The sequence below is a fragment of the Lycorma delicatula genome, chromosome 10, assembly GCF_047948215.1.
Source record: "Lycorma delicatula isolate Av1 chromosome 10, ASM4794821v1, whole genome shotgun sequence".
Classification (NCBI taxonomy): domain Eukaryota; kingdom Metazoa; phylum Arthropoda; class Insecta; order Hemiptera; family Fulgoridae; genus Lycorma; species Lycorma delicatula.
The window spans coordinates 114,828,907-114,847,386 of NC_134464.1; the positions used below are offsets into that span (position 1 = coordinate 114,828,907).

Sequence of the window (18,480 nt, forward strand, 5' to 3'; positions counted from 1 at the left end):
ACCATAAATTCCTATGGAACATTGTTCTTCCATTGTTTTATGTAAAATTACTTGAATATAATGTAAAAATTTAACTGATTTTAAAATTTGCAAATTTGATATTAAGTAAAACTTATTTAATAAACACTTCCAAACACAGGATGAAATTTGAGACTCTCTGTAAAGATGTAAGCAGGTCACCAACTAATGTCAGACTGACCAGTCTATAACTGCAAAGCTAAATGATGCAACAAGCATAAATAAGCATGTTGCAACATGAATTTTCTTGACGATTGGAAATGACTTCAAGTGCCTGTTATAACATGAACATGGCAGGTGAATGGTTCAAAGACGTCTATTTCAACTAAAGTAATAAGTATAAAAATATTGAATTGCCAAGAAAACAAGAAACCCCCCCCTTGGAGCACTTATTGAGTCAAAATAGTATCACCTTTAACAGGTTTTTCATGATATTTGATAGGTTATAATCTTTTTATAAGTATATACACAAAAAATTTTTTATTTGCCCTCAACCTCTACATAAACACTGCAAGTTGTGCAAATTTGAGATTTTTATCACCAGCCCCATTAGAGTTATTTGAAGCCAAAATTTGAAATTTTTTTTAAAAAACTATTTTCAAAAATTTCATAAAAATTTTGGGAAAAGTATACCACCATTAATATTATTTATGGTAAAATGACTAACATATACATACATATAAAAATAAGTATTCTAACTGTGTATGTCGTCCCTGCCTCTTGAAAATATTACCAAAGTGAAATTTTGTTTTTCATGTTGAACTTTATTGATAATTTTCTCATAGAAAGAAGAGAGATAGGAAAATAAACCACTAGACCAATCTTTTACCTTAGAAAATATGATTAAATTGCTTTCTGTTTCATTCTTCCAGAACCAATAGTTTTTTAGTTATGATTTTTTTCCATAAAAATCATAAAAATAGGTGTGCGCACCATAACAAAAATGGCTGTCACAGGTAAACTGCTTAAATAAAAAATTTAAACAAAAATACTTTTAAGGTCCTGAGACATGTAAGAAACAGTGGGTAGTTTCAATTTTTTTTTTGAATTGGTCAACCAACCACCCTTGGGTCACTTCAAATGGATTGACCCTTTTTTCAATTATCATGGTATTGTTCCACAAATTTTTGTCACTCAAGTTCTATAATAAAGAACACAATATTTACACACTTTATGAAGGTACTGTACAAATTGGCCAGATCTGTAGTTAAAATTCATAGAAATTGCAAATCTTGATAATAGAAGTCATATGCTATTACTTGTTGAGGCCAATGAAATACCATAGTAACAACCACCTCTTTATTATGTGCTTAAAGTTAGAGATTACAACAAAGAATTTTTTCCTGAAAGGACATGATGCCAAGGAACAACTGGATGACCATTACATTCATCATGTGATTTCAATTTTGAGATTTTTTATTCTAAGGAATTCTCAGACATGCTATTTTCTTCAATTACAGCCTTAAGTTAACCATTTAAAATGCTGCTGATTTTATAAATCTGGGACAAAATTAACACGAAAAAATACATAATTCAGTAGTGGAACAGTCATGAGTCCATTAGTACTGAAAGATGATACTTGGATTGCTTCCTCTAAAATGTGTTAAATATTTACAACAAAAAAAAACTATTTAATAATAATAATAACAATAATAATGTAAATTTATTTCCTATACCTTTCAAAATTATTTAGAATTAATAAAAGTTTTTTTATCTAGTTTACATAAGTTATTTAATAATTTCCTATGTTTGGCCAGGTAGCCGTCAACCAGTTGGTAAGACCTACTAAAAATGTCACAAAAGAAAATAAATTAAATCAAAACTTATTGATTAAAGAAAACATAAGTAAACCTAACAAGATAATTCAACTTTTTGAATAATATATCAAAACGGTCAACTCTGTATAATTAATTTTATTAAACATAAAAACTAACTTATACTTATCGGAGAATGATATTGTAAATTTATTCAAAATTCTAAAAAAATGATAGTTTTTGAAAGATTGTTATTCTTATCCAAAATCATTAAAACAGACAAATCTATATGGAATACCAAAATTCAGATAATAAATATATAACTTAACAAAATCAATTCAGCAATTGTACCCAGCAGTTAGATAAATATAAAGGACCAAAGTTCTTTTGAATTCGATAACTCCCTAAAAATTATAATCAAGATAATCTTAAAAGGCTATTAATGTAATCAAACTTTCTACTTTATATTATAAAAGATAATTTAAAAAAATTTTTCCATGATAAAGAAACAACCAAGTATTCATATTTATCATAAAGGAATGAGAGAACAAAACCTGGTGACTAGGAGTGAATCACAAAAATTAAAAGCATCTTAAGTTTAAAAAAAGGAAAGTTTTACATAATGTATTAAAAATGTTATAATGAATGACTACAAAATAGTAATTAACCTTTATTAAAAATAAAAATCTAAATATCACGACAATAAATTTTAAATAATTTAATGCAACAGAACTGATACACAAGTTGGTAACACTGAATGTAATGTACAACGTGCCCACAGCTGTATGTGATCAATAAACTTTTACTTGTATAAATTTCATCATCAACTCAGCATTCTCTAATCTAACAAGTTCTTTAATAATGTACGAACTTGTCTCTTTATTTTAAGACTAACAAAAAACTATCTGCAAACATATACCACATAACCAAATAATTAGAAAGAAAAAAGATCATTAAGAAAACTAAAATTAGATTTGTATTTTATGATAAAATGTACATATCTATCGATAATGATTTGAAATATAGACTACAAAAATTTAACATACTCTAAATTGAAATAGTGAGTGATAAAAAACCTAACCAATAAAATGTGAATAAAAAATATTGCACTTAAACCGTCCATGTTATCTTCTTTCCTACTTCTTTCACCAAATATTTACTATTGGTCATTTATTTAAAAAAAAAATATATATATATAAATGTATATATATAAAAATAAAACTAAAGTATATAGGCTATAGACTAAGTAAAATTCTAACTACAACTGTAGAAAATATTTTAATGGTATAATATTTACTTTTATTAATACTTCCTGTTTTTTTTTTTTTTTTGCTTTTATTTTTAGTAATTTAATAGTTAAGTAATTCAACCGTAATGGTACATAACAAAGACAGAGATTTAAAACTCATGGTATAAATTCTTTTCTCCAACTTTTAGTCGTTCATAACAAGTGTGGTAGGTTAATAACAAAAAAAGAATAACAGGCAATCCTCTCTACCAAGAAATGCTATTAATACAAAAAAACAACCCAGCAAGGAAAATCCAGTTTTTTGCAAATTCGAATAACCAAACTTAAAAGTTAACCCAAATCATCCATACACATATTAAGTAAATTTGTGATAGAAAAATTAGTTGTACAAATATGTATTTTATTAAACAGTAATTGCCAGAGGCTTTTATTAGATCTGGTTTTACATAATGGAAAATAATTTATCAAATCAAGTTACCATTTGAGAGGCACATATTAATTCTAAGCCCATTTTCAGGTGGTTTCATTATTATATCTTACACATGCTTCTCCTACAAACAAATTATATATCTGTCTCCTTCCAACAAAAAAATTAAAAATACAAGGCAATTAAATTTAATATAAACTTATGCTCAATTGGTCAATTCAATCATAAGGCTTATTAAAACTTTTAATATAAACTATATAAAAAAAAATTAAATTAAATTAAAAATAAAGAATTACTTCTATGCTTTCACTGGAATGTTTAATTAGTGTGTCCATCTTTGTCGATTAGACAGATATAGACTGTAACAATTAATATAAGATGTGACAGAAATGTAACACACACACACACACAGAGTTGCTCACAACCTCGCAAATGAAACAAATGTGGCATTAAAGAACACTTCATTACAAAAACTTAATTTATTTTTTCACACAGTCACGATTTACATTTTTCCCAATGGTGAACCAGTTTTCTCAATCAATCAATCAATGAAAAATGCTGGTGGTGGTCTTTCCTTGATTCCATGACTTCACTGCATATCCTTCAGTTCATCATTTGTGGTGAAATGAATAACCTTAAAATCTCTCTTTAATTGCTTAAAGAAATGAAAATCACAGATTACCAAATCTGGTGGGTTCAGAGGTGTGGAATTTGTTCAAACTTCAACTTTACAAGAACCTCAACAGTTGCAAGGGATGTGTCCCCAAGAAGTATCATATTGTAGAAGTATCATAAGCTCCAGGGATTGTCAAACACAACACAAAATCTTTTAAAGTGTTTTAACATTTCTATGTATCACACAGAATTTACAATCGACCTAGCTTCCAAGTAGTCAGTCACATGCACATGTTTGAAATCCCACAACACCGACAACAAAATGTTTTTTCAGAGGGTTGTTTGAATTTTTTTGACTATGGCAAAAAAGAGTCAGTAATAAATCACACTCTTCTGTTTTTCTTCTGGGTCATAATGGTACATCCAAGTTTCATCTCGCGTAACAATATTGAAAAGAAAGTCATCCCCCTAATCATAATAACATTTCTGTATAGGAATGTAAACAACATTCCTTTCATCGTAGTTTGTTCTTTTTGTGAATTTGCATGGTAGCCACCACAGACACATTTTATGGTAATCCAGCTGTGCAATTATCTGTCCTATTCATTCTTTAGATATGGCGTTTCTCATCAGTCACAGAAACTGGTTGACCACTGCAAGATTCATCCTAAACATCTGCTTTTCTAGCCTCTGATGTATGAAATTTTTTTAGCCCATTAAACATAGTACTTCGATTAATAGTTTCATCAACAGTTTTATTAATAGTTTCACCACCGTAAACAGATTTTAAAATACACAATGTTTAGAGAATAATAAATACTACTAGTGTTTACCTTTTCTATTGTAAAAAATACAATCACTGCATGTTGTTTTAGACGCATTGAAATAGCAGGTGTATTAAATCTCTTTAACAATGGCAACTGGCAAAAACAACCCAAGGACATGGGTCAATTTGTTTTGGAATGTTAATAGTAAGGAAAAATACAAAATAACAGCACCTGTTGCTTTGTGTGACAGTTTGTTTTCTTATTACATTCCTGCCGCTCCTTGTACGTACATACATTCATACAGTATTTCCTCAAAGTTATACAGCTTGATAAGTGACAGTTTGGAGTTATAATTTCAAGCCAACCATAATTTGCAACCAGCCTTTAATATATTCAGCACATATTTAAGTATTATAGTACTAAGTTTTCAAGTCAAGCATTACACTATATATATATATATATACCTAACACGCGGATAGCTTACACATATCCAATTCTTCAGAACATATGATAGATAGAATGTGTTTATCATATGTTAGCTGAAGAATTGGATATGTGTAAGCTATCCGCGTGTTAGGTGCCATGTTTGCTCACTCTGCATCAAAAATGCATTCAAATAAACATTTTCAAGGCCCTGCTGGAGCAGTTTAAGCAAAATGAGTCAAGACTTTTTGCGTAGATTCATAACTGTAGATGAAGCATGGATTCACCACTACACTCTGAGACGAAACAACAGTCAAAACAGTGGACTGCAAAGGGTGCTCCGAAAAAGGTTCCATCAGCCGGGAAAGTAATGGTAACTGTTTCTTGGGATAGTAAAGGAATTCTCTTTATCGATTATCCTCAAAAAGTAAAACTATAACAGGACAGCATTACGCATCATTAATTGACAAGCTGAAGGCAGAAACTGCAAAAAAACAATCACATTTAAAGAAGAAGAAAGTGCTTTCCATAGGACAATGTGCCTGCTCACAATTCGATTGTCACCATGGCTAAAATTCACAAATGCACTTCAAATTGGTTGAGCAGTCACCATATTCACCAGATCTGGCCCGAAGCAACTTATTCTTGTTTCCTAACCTTAAAGTTTCGCTTGGAGAAGAGAGATTTTCATCAAACGAGGAGATTATTGCATACGTAAACGCCTATTTTGCAGAGAAAGACGCCAGCTACTATTTGGAAGGGTTAAAAAGGTTGGAGCAATGCCGAAAAAAGTGTACAGACTTGAAAGGAGACCTTGTTGAAAAATAAAACTAACTTGTTTGACAGAAAAAATACTTCGTTCTATGTAAGACTCTCAGAACTTTTCACACAACCCTGGTATTAGCAATATCATAAGCATTCTTGTTAGACATCAAACATCAATGACTGTTGATGAATAAGTAGAAATAAAGTTTATCAAAAACCAATGTATTAGAGAAATGAGAAAAACCTGATTTTTAATGTAGTACAGTAGTGGAGTAAAACACTATGAGTAAAGAATAAAACACATATCCTTTGAGATAAAATGGAAAGTGTCAGGAATAGGTAGTTAGTAGAAATAAAGGAGAGACCACAAGTTTAGTGTGCAGCAATGGTGGTTTGCCAACAGAAACTTCTCTCCATAGGTCTCAACTCGCTGCTTGTCCAAGAAATAGTAATTACCATTTTGAAGTACAAAAGTTTAAAAACAAAAAAATTGTTATATAAACATCATTCCACATAACCATTTGATAAGGAATTGTGCTGGAAAGGTTTCATGAAAATTTGAAAACAAAATCAGTTATGACAGCATCACAAGGAAAAGTGCCAAAAGTTAAATCAAAGCAGATCCTTGTTTCTTATGGTCAATTTTTTGCATGTAATTTTTTATTTATATAGAATAAAAACTTATGATGGTTTAATTGATATATTACATACAGTAAGAATTAAAAACATTAAATGTAGAGTACATAATAAACATACAATTACAAATACAATGACTGCTAACTTGATCCAAATTATCGAATTGATCTCAATTACCCCATCCTAACATTTATCCTAATGGTCTACTTGCCAACAAATTTTTATCAAATATAGTAGTGCAATCGGAATTTTATGCCTGTGAAACCAGTGAAACTGAAACAAAATTTGAAACTTTATGAGACCTTATTTCCAGAATATTTTCAGGTTGTGATACAGCAATTTGCATGTAGCAATCTGTACATCTTAGGCTGGCACAATATATTAAAAGAATACTAGTGAGTGGTACAGATTATTTAGAGCTGCAAACTTTAGATAATAGCAAATACTGGCAATAGAGAAAATCAAATTAAGACTCAGGTTAATGACCAATTTACACATATGCAAACATACAAACACACACACCCAAATACACATCTGTTACAATGTCATAAAATCCTTTTGTTAGTTAAATATTTAATAACAGATATTTCAGAAACCAAAGGCAAGGCAAACATAAACTAAATACTAAAATTTAAATTAATACAATTAAAATTTAAACATCAAACCACACAAATTTTAGATTGTTCTTTAAACATTAAAAACAAATTGTAGGATAATTAGCAAAACGAAAAAATTTAATGATACCAAAAATGTATAAAATACATCAAACTACAAATACAATAAAAAATATATATTATTTTCCATCATGCATAATAAAACTAGAATTCTCCATTATTTCTATTTTTATCCTAACACGAAGTAACAAAAAAATCAATGCCTTACTGCTGCTTTTTTTAAAAGAATGACTCGCTTCCTATTTCCTTCTTCCTACTTTCATCTTGATAAATAAATAATGTTAACAAAATAACTTTTCGCCTTCTACAAACCAGTTCTTACCTACCAGCAACAGGTGATAATAAAATGTATTTCTAATAAATTAAAAATGTACAGTTGGTTTATTTTAAATGAGTAGGAATAAGTATACCATAAAACTATATCTAAACTACAAAAGATAAACAGCAGAAATTTTTATCAAACTTCAAGCCATTCATAATGATCTCATTCTGATTTTACTCATAAATGTCACAACTGCTCCCTGGCTGTTGCTACCTTGGGCTTGAGTGAATATATTAAAAAACATTATGAATATTCCAGATTCCCTGCTATATCCAGAAGATTCCATATTCAAATTCTAGAATTGACATTTAAAAAAAAATTAATTTATGATAAAAAAAGAAGCTTATGATAGAGATTAGATCTGTGGTTGAAGTAAGAAGAAACAAACTAAATAAATGCACATTGTAAAACTTGTACCCACCTGCAAAAATAATTAATTCAATAAAAAATTAACTAACAATAGTATAAGGAAAAATAAGCAACCAATATTGGCATCTTTAAATCTTTAAAGTAATTGATAATAAAGAATAATGAAATAAATTTAGGGTTTTAAGAACGATAGGATTCAAACGCAGAGAAAGAAGAGCTGTTTATAACTTGTACCACAATCTTGTAGTGATAATAATATTAAATGAGGAAACGAAATTATAAGAAAGGAGCAAGAAAAGGGTATAACCACCTCTCCTTTACTTTCTAATTTGTAGATAGAATTAATAAAGGCATTAAAAGAATAACTTGTCAACAGGATAAAGTACAGACAAAAAATAAAAATGTTTAATTGATGGTACTGTTATTCTGGCTAAAACTGGGAACTAATTTATACACAATAATGAGAGTAGATTAAATTCAAAATAAATAATTCAAATGAGGTTATCGTTATTTTGCATTAAAATAGTAAGGTCGTGTATTGAAACCACTTTTTTTTAAAATTATACAATGCAATTAACTACTGATTTTTATCAATACCAATACCAAGGATACTTACTTTTTTTTCCTGTTTAGCCTCCGGTAACTACCGTTTAGATAATTCTATTTAGATATGTACGTTTATAATTCCGTTTAGATATGTATGAGTGTAAATGAAGTGTAGTCTTGTACATTCTCAGTTCGACCATTTCTGAGATGTGTGGTTAATTGAAACCCAACCACCAAAGAACACCGGTATCCACGATCTAGTATTCAAATCCGTGTAAAAATAACTGGCTTTACTTGGACTTGAACGCTGGAACTTTTGACTTCCAAATCAGCTGATTTGGGAAGACGCGTTCACCACTAGACCAACCCGGTGGGTTGGTACATCCATACTGTATAGGATTAACCGTACATTTTATTGATCTACTTTACGGTAGAGTACAGCTAAAGGAATATGTTAAAATTTTACATGAATCTGATGTAAGAATTCAGAGAAAATTATTTGTTAAGGTAATGGATTGGTAATTTCTTATACTTTATTTTATTAAAATAAATTTTTACACACAGAATTCACTTCTATTTTAACTACTCATATTCACGCAATAAAGTTGATTTTCAGTTAAGTCATTTCGATACAAATTTATTTTAATGAAATGATGCACGAACTCAAATAACCAATTGAGCAACCCAGTCATACAGGATCAAAACCCTTACCTAAAGCAAATATTTTTCACAGCAAATATCTGATAAAGAGAGATCCATGGCATTTATCTTTCAGCCTCCACAAAGCACAGAATTAGAGAAACACTCTTATTTTTAATGTTTATTCCATCAAAACACTTTCAGGCCTAAGCCCATCCTCAGTAATATTTTTTACTGTTTACAATTTTCACAAAATTAAAGGTAAGAGCGTTTCTCTAATTCTGTGCTTTGTGGAGGCTGAAAGAATACATATCGTATACAACTATTTTTATGTGTAATTATACAAACTCTGACAGCTCATATCTAAAATATTAAACATAACTAAACTCCACATAAAATTTTATTAAACAGTTATTACAATTTATGATAGTCGTACATTCATTTAATTATATACACTTCTGTAAATAAGAAATGCATCACATCATGGTTCAATTCCAAAAGTAAACTACACTATGAGGAAGATGGGGAAAATTTGTTTAAATAATTCAAGATTATTAATTGTTGACAATGTTTAACCAATATATGTGCAGATACAAAACCCTGTGTTGAACCCAGTAAGTCTTATTCTGAGATTAGAAATTACCTGAAATTTTTTTTCTGTAACAAACATTTTTTACCACTTTTAAATCAACAAGTTCAAATGAATGTTGAGAAATTTTTATGGTTTTTTTTTTTTTTAATTAATCTGAAGAGAATTTTGTTAAGCGGTAAACATTTTTCAAACTCATTGTACTTCTTACTGAAATATGAACTCATATATGTGTTTGTATGGCACTGCAATGTACTTGTACTTACACTCTTAAACGTTAATAATCTTTTGTGTTCATCAGTTTACTTAAATTAATTATTACACCTATTCATAAACAAAATTCATCAAAAATAACGATTAGCTGCAACTTTAATCTAAATTCCGTACATGTAAATATTTCATGAAATGAAAACTGACTAATGAGGCTGTTGCATGTCACTAAATAAAATTTTATTAATAAATTTAAAAGAAACAGTTTGCAAATTCACATTAACAAATATTCCCCGTTCAAATAATGTAATAAATTTTATTTATTTCAAATACAGATTTACAATAAACTGAATTGAAATTTAAAGTTAATCTAAAACCACTAAAAAAAGAAAATTATTATAAGTACTTCATAATCCCAGATGAATTTAACCTCATCACAGCAAGAAGACATACCAACTTGTAGAGTTTGGTATAAAGTTGAAGAACCAACAGTCTTGTTCAAATATGAAATGTAGCTTTCTTCTTTATAATGTAAGGTTTTCTGTAAACCTGTAGCCTTGTCTTAGTATTCTTGTAACAAATTATATTTAATGAACATATTGTTTTGTTTTAGTCTTTCTTGTATATTTAAAGAGTTAACATTAATTAGGGTCATAAATTATAATCAAATTTAAATTAATCTAAATCTATTTTATAAACCAATGTATTAAATAATCGAAAAGCAAAATTATAGTGTGATCTTAAGGTTACTTAAAATAATATTAAAATCAAGATGTGAAATAAAATAAAATTACAGATTAACCTAGAAATATTTGTTTACTTTCTTTCTTAAATAACTGGCACACAGTACAAGACATTAATTTTAGTCAAGCAATGAAAATGTGAGGCAAGAGTTGCACAAATTTCTTCCATTTTTTTAGACTTGTTTAATTTAAGTTTAAAATAAGAGCTACACAAAATGTAGCACGACATGATATACATGGTTCTAAGAATAGGAAACCGCCACCACAACTTCACTAAAGTAAATCTCACTAATAAAATCTACAAATTTTTTAATGGCTGACTATAGAACTAGCAAGGATCAGACAAGCCTTCATGGTGGTGGCAATTTATATTAATCTATCACTGGTTCTCATTAGCTGGATAAGCTGTAATAGAATATGGAAATAATGTTAGTAATGTAGGATATATCTGAGGATACTGTACAAACTACTCCTCTTCTTGCATGCAATAAAGCATGTACAAGAACAAATTCCATCACTTTCGAGACAAATTCTGAGGACTTTATTGAAAATGAATTTGGCAATAATTAAAATTTAAAACTGACAGGAGAATTACAGAAAAAAACATATTTTAATAAAAATTGTACATTAGTCAAATTTAAAACGGATGAAGAAAAATGATGAGCTTGAAGATCATATTCTCCTTTCTGGGGCAACAAGTGTCCTATTGGTGGATTTCAAGGAGCCAGGGCCATCACAGCAAAGGTGGAACACTTTCAAAACAAAGGTGTGCAATTCATCAATGACATGGGGCTGTCATTAAGAGCTGTTCTCATTCGCGATAATGCATGCCCACTGTACTGTCTGTATTAAGAAGATTCATCAATATGGATGTGAACTTTTTGATCGCTCCACTTACAGTCTGGAGTTCACATGTTTCTTCAGAAAAAAAAATTACGTTTTCCAATAGTCTGAGGATAGCAAATTGAAAAAAGCAATTAGAACTGACTGAAAACTCAGTGGCAGATTTTTATGAGCAGGATACTTAGAAAACATAGTGAATATATGACAGAAATAAAAAAATAGGTGTGTAAATATACAATTGTAATAAATTTCTATTCTCTTACTCTTAATTTCTCTTCTTAAATTCTCTTAATTTTTTAAATTTATCAAAAATTAAAAATTTAATAAAAATTACAATGAAATTACTTTTGAAGCTAATTACGCAAAAAGTTTTTAAGTGGAATTACCAGTGCCTCAATAACATGGAGTAAATAATAATTTTTAACAATTTTAAAAAGTGTTTCATCATGCAGATCAACAAAATCATTTTAATAAAAAAATTGAATAAAGACCAATACATGCTTGAATACAAGCCCATAAATTCAGTTGTGTACTATTCTAGAACCAACACACACATTGTACAACGGCTGTTCAGAAAATAACAGAACATTTTTAATTACGCGCCAACAGATATATTTAGAGATGTGCAGTTGGCAGCAGTGTGTTCTGAATAACCTCCTCTGTAACCACATGTTCTTGGATTGTTGATATCTTATTTAGTTTTAGTGTTATTTGAGTACAACGTGTTTAAATGTTAGTAGTGATTTTTGTAATATGTGATTTTCAGGAGCAATGATACAAAGTAAAATTTTGTGTGAAACTAGGGAAAACTTTGAAATTTTTCAACTTTTGAAACAGGTTACGGAGATGATGCTTTGAGTTGCATGCAATGTTTCAAATGGTTTTCACAATTCAAAAGTGGTCGTTATTCAATTGAAGATGACCCTCGACCAGGAAGGCCTTCAACTTCAACTGATGACACCCATATTCAGAAAATCAACTATCTGGTGTAAGCAAATCACCAATTGACTGTCGGAGAACTCACAGAAGAGGTTAGCATCTCAATTTGATCATGCCATGACATTTTGACAGAAAAATTGAATCTGCATCGAGTTACAGCACAGTTTGTTCCTTATTTGATGCCCAAACAGCAGAAAGATAGAGTGGATATTTGTTGGTAATTTCTTGAACAAGCCAATGACAATGAAACATTCATTCAAGGATCATAACAGGAGACGAAAGCTGGGTTTACACCTACCAACACTGAGACAAAAGTTCAATCATCGCAATGGATTGGCAAAGGATCTACACAACCTAAGAAAGCATGTCAAGTCTTAATTGAGCTAGTTGATCCTTAAAGGGCAATTCAAATGAAACTATCCAGGACTGCTTCGCAAAGTGGACACTGCTGGAAAAAGTGTAAATAGGGGAGAGGGGTACTTTAAGGAGACAAGGACCAATAATCTGTAAAAATAATAATAAAGGTTAAAAAAAATAAACTTTGGTTATTTTCTGAATGGATCTCATATTGTCAATTAGGGTCCAACAAAATTTACAATTAAAATGTAACTTGTATGAACAAGCCTCCAACTGTGAATTTTTCTTACAGAAAGGTCAAGTTTAAACTTGAAAGTTGACAACTGGAGATTTATCTACACAATCCAACAACTTAAATAACCATATAAAACAGCATCATGATAAAAAAGAACTGAAGAGGACAATCCATAGAAGAACAGATACAATGAACAATTCACAAAAATTTGGACTGAGATCTACAACAAAAGGTACATCTTAGTGAAACTGAGAATGAAAATCAGCATAAAACAAATTAAATAATGTTCATCAGATTACAAAGTTAATTAATAAATAAAAAACAAATTTCAATACTTTAAAGTAGTTAAGCAATTAAGTTCTAATTCAATTACCAAAATAATTAAAATTATTAAAAATGCTGAATGATTAAAAAATAATATTTAAAACTATTAAAATGCTAGTATTAGTAATACAAAATAATTACAATTTCTTGAAATAAAATATGTGAACAATCTGGGAAAAAATCAATAATTTTGTAATGAGATTATTGAAAAAGTGATAGAACTTACATTTTAAAAATGTTTAATTTCATATTCATATTCATGAAATAAAATGTTGTAAATTTTAAATGGCTGGCCAAGTTTGTGTTTTGTACTGACCTCCTTAATGAAGAAACAGCTAATTCCTCTACTTTCATCTAAAAGGTTCTGGGTTCAAATCCATCACAAGTAAAAAAAAAAAACTTTAGTGCAGTCAACAAGTACATGGAAGCTTAAACAACCATGCACAAAACAGCTCGAATAATTTGATCAGTTTTAAATAATACTGTATTGGATTAAAACATATGTAATAAGATAGAAATTTTATTTTATTATATCATACATTTTGAATTATTAATAATAAAAATACAATATCTAACAAATGGCAAATACCGTAGATAAAAAGGATAAGGTTTGAAAAGGGTTAGGTTTAGAAAGATTAAAGAATCACAGATGTTGATTAATGATTTATGTTTAAGCTAAAAGGTTAAAATCCGCCTTTCACATCAAAGGCAAAAGAGTATATCAATGCAAAATAGTAATGTTAAACCATATTTTAGTATCTAAAAGGTTCTGGGTTCAAATCCATCACAAGTAAAAAAAAAAACTTTAGTGCAGTCAACAAGCTTATTTATATTTATTTATTTTATAAATATAATTTAAACAAACTTAATCTATGCTCGCTAACCTTGACTAATTAACACCGTAATTTTTTGATTATTTATTTAAAAAATTCAGTAATTATTGCAATTGCTTATTGTTTAAATAATCAAAACACTCCTGTTAATTAGTCAAGGTTAGCGAGCAAAGCGAGCGTAGGTTAAGTTTGGTTAAATTATATTTATAAAATTTAATAAAGAGGCTGTTTTGAATCTATGTTAAATTCTATATCGGCCCATTTTCCACTGAAATCCGATTGACTACTTTGTTTTTAAATAAAGCTGTAGCTGCGGTGGCGTTAATACGGAAGTACCAAAATAATTCATATTTCTAACACCACCAAACATAAAAACTGAAGCAAAAATTGGTATTATGAATACAGCCTACATCATCAATTTTCATATTGTCTAATGAACAACTGTAAAACATAATTAATATGCTATTATAAACAGGATGCGCAATCTGAAATTGAAGCAGATACTAAATAATTGTTTTCTTGTAGGTGTTCACCAAGAGATGGAGTCAATTTTTTTAAAATAATGTGTCTTTTCTATTATTTTAGAAAAAATAATGCCGGGTAATTAGCACTTAAATTTTTTTAAAAAGGCCATAAAATGTAGATACAGGTTTTTTCACGTTTTCTAATATGGTTTTAAAAATTGAAATAATTTTGTAATTTCCACAAAATGGTAGGCCTACATAATTACAAACAACATTAACCAATAGTAGTATATTAGAAATTTGCTATTAAATATTTTTAAAAAAAATTACAATTAAGAATAACTGACAATTACTGCGAATTATAATACTGAGATAATTATATATCCATAAACAAAGCAATAAACTACCACAAAAAAGATTTTTTTATTAACAGCGCTGACTGTTAGTTTCAAGCCAGAATAAATTTCAACACATAATGAAACTGCATCTCATGTACTTTTAACTTTGATGATCATCAAATTACTGGTTTTGGCCATTATATAGTATAGTTTATATCTCAAATTTCCCAGATGTTACTCCCCGAAACAAGCCAGATGTTGCAAAACATCAAGTTGTAATAAAATCAATACAGTTGCAAAGGAATTTTGCCATGATTTATAATATAAAACCATGAACTTTAATATAAATACTCATAAAATTATAAATTATTATTTACAGCACTTTAAAATGTAATATACAATATAAATTTGAAATATCATTCATAAGGGAACAGAAAAAGTTTTTTACAAACAATTATTTTTTTTAAGGAACTACATTAGTCATTAATTAAATGTAATTGTGCTCTTGCGGCTTTCAACAGTCAGCTTTTCACACAGATCAAGTTATTAGGTAATCTTAAAATTATGTGGTTTATAAAAATTTTAATTTTTTAAAATTTCATAACTCATAAAATTCTGCATTTTTCAGTGACCTCAGCAAAAAATAAGATATTCTGTAATAGTGTAGTTTTTAATAAGGATAACATTAATAAAATAAAAAATTAATAATAATAATATAGTTATTTAAAATCTACTTTATTACTTAACTACAACTATAATTGCTAGTTGTCTTGGAATGGATATGCCAATTTCAGAAGTGATAATATTACCTTACAACCTTTTTTTTTTGTTGATACCTAACATATGTAACTTATTACATCAGAAAAATCTCCTATTAATCAATGTTACAGTAACAAATTATCACTATTTCCCAAAAATACTACATATTTCAAACATACAACTTTTCATATGCTCTGACACCTGCCAACTATTAACATTAATTAATAACAAACATTTGAAATTTTCTTAATTTCAGAATAAAAATCTGAAGTTAACCACCACTTTCTGAAAATAAACTATTTTATACATAATTTAAATTTACTAATTCCCTCAAACAAACATTCTTTTCTGATAATTAAATAAGCATGATAGTAAAATTGTTTACTGAAATAAAACTTTAAAGCAGATCTAAACCAACCAGAAATAAAATCTCAACTTATAGTACCACCAAAAAAAATCATACCTTGAGATGCTGACATCATGTTTTTAATTTCAAGTAAAACTAGCAAAAGTAACGAAACGTATGATTAAAACATAAAAAATATTGTCAGATTAAAAAGTTCTTCAAACAATCCAGAATGGTAACTTCCTTGATTAAAGACTGATAAAAATAAATACGTTTTAAAAATGTACAACACGTAAATCTTGACAAACAATAAAGAATTCATTAGTGATAATATTAATAATCACAATCAATGAAATATACACATTATAATAAAAAGAATGAAAATATATTTTGATGTTTATATTTAATGAAAATTGTAATTTACACTCTGTAGAATCTAAAAAATAATATTTAAATTACATCTTTTCCTAGATTTTTAGAATTTTATGTTTAAACAAAGTTACTTAAGTTGTTTAATTCTGTCAATAATGTAACTTATTTACTTTAGTTTAACCATAATAACCTAACAGTGCAGTGTAAGTTAACTCAAACACCATAAAGAAATGAAAACCACTGGATTAATTATTGTAACAGTTACCATATTAGAAATAAAGTAAATAATTTATATTATTAATAAAATCAAATAAGGTAAATGTAACTTTCTAAACACGGAATTCAGTAAATCTAAGGAAAAGATGGTATTAAAGTGATTTATTTCTTATTTTTAAGATTGTATTAGGTGTAATTACAATGTTAGTTTCTGAACTGAATATAAACAAAAAAACATATTTTCATAATTACAGGTTAAAGAATCTTTTTAACATCTCTAACTAAAATCAACTACTTAACAATGCCAAATAACGCTACGAAATATTCATTTATAAAAAATAAAATTAAGATAACACTGCGTCATTTATACAAAAAAATAAAGTAAAAACGAAGAAAATTAACGATAAATCAAAAACAATCATTCGCAAATTAGCAATAAAACTCATAAAATTACATCACAGATCAGAGACGCAACCTCTTTTGTCTGGGGGCCATTTTAGGTTAATTCTAAAGCTAACAAGATATATTGCTGCCCAATACAATCCAGTAAACTTCACTTACTAGCAAATAAAATGACATAAGACCTTACCTCCAGAATTACAAAGATAACTGCTTAATTAATACATGTACAAAACACTTAATTACACTAAAACCACTATTCAAACGCAGACAATTAATGTAACAGCACGATACGCTCAAAGACGCAAACGAAACGAAAAGCACTCGCTACTAACAGGAGTACCAACAAAAGCCTGAATAAAAGATGATTTTTCCCTTTAAGAATCTTTACCTAAAAAAGTGAATATACGACCTTTCTCTTTACATTTCAAATTATCTGAAACGTCAGTTTTATACTCTGTAACCTTTTTAATAGTTACCAAACTGTTTAGAACTACGGGAAGGGGAAACTTATACAAAAGTGTATAATAATTCAATTAATATTACATAAGCGAACAAAATGAGCCAACGTAAATAAACTCCTAAAGTTAAAGTACATTGAAATATTATAAAAAAATAAACACTACTACTTGTCGTGCACCAAATAACAACAAATCGCTTTTATTAGAAAATAGAATGACTTAACAATAAGTATAATTAAAATAAATACAATAGCAGATTGCAAAAGGTTGATTTCTGTGCAAATGACAGAATTTTTGCACCCATTAGTATTTACTGAGATCAGTGTAAAAATAAGTAACTGTTGTATTAACGTGGAAAGACTTTATAACCTTTGTCAAACGAAAAATATCTCTCTTGATGGCAAAACTGATAAGTTCATTTGCCGATACTGTAGTTGGAAGAAACCTCACCAGAGTCTAAGAGAGATAATTATTTGCTTTGGCGCCTAAACTATTTCTACCGGCGTTTTTTACTACAATCAGATAATTTGATTTTTCGCAAGATTCTATGAATCGTTAGTAATCCATTTAGTAACTTATTCTCTGTAATCCTGATTTCGCTTTACACAAATACTTCAATATAAATTAACATGCTTTACATGTTAATTTTTATATTTTCACTAATGTATGAAAAAATAAATATTAGTGTACTCAGTTCAGATCAAGATCCTAATTCCTGTATTCATAAAATAATCATTTGCGTAAATGGATGTAACTAATTTGGGTAGAAATTTATTAATCTATCATTTTTATTTTACTGTATTTTTTAAGTACTGGATTTAAAAAAATAATAATTAACTACCACAAAT

General features: G+C 28.5%; 1 protein-coding gene across 7 annotated transcripts in view; it reads right to left on the minus strand.

Annotated features, from left to right (window-relative positions):
- LOC142331438 (uncharacterized) overlaps positions 1–17,499 on the minus strand; it is a 306,269-nt gene extending 288,770 nt beyond the window's left edge. For 6 of the 7 annotated variants that reach the window (XM_075377347.1, XM_075377346.1, XM_075377348.1 and 3 more), the window contains exon 1: positions 17,362–17,499. The gene's annotated coding sequence lies outside the window, so the exon portion shown is untranslated. The remainder of the gene's footprint in view (positions 1–17,361) is intronic. The other variant, XM_075377344.1, reaches the window with a different exon arrangement.
- Between the last annotated feature and the right edge of the window lie 981 nt (positions 17,500–18,480).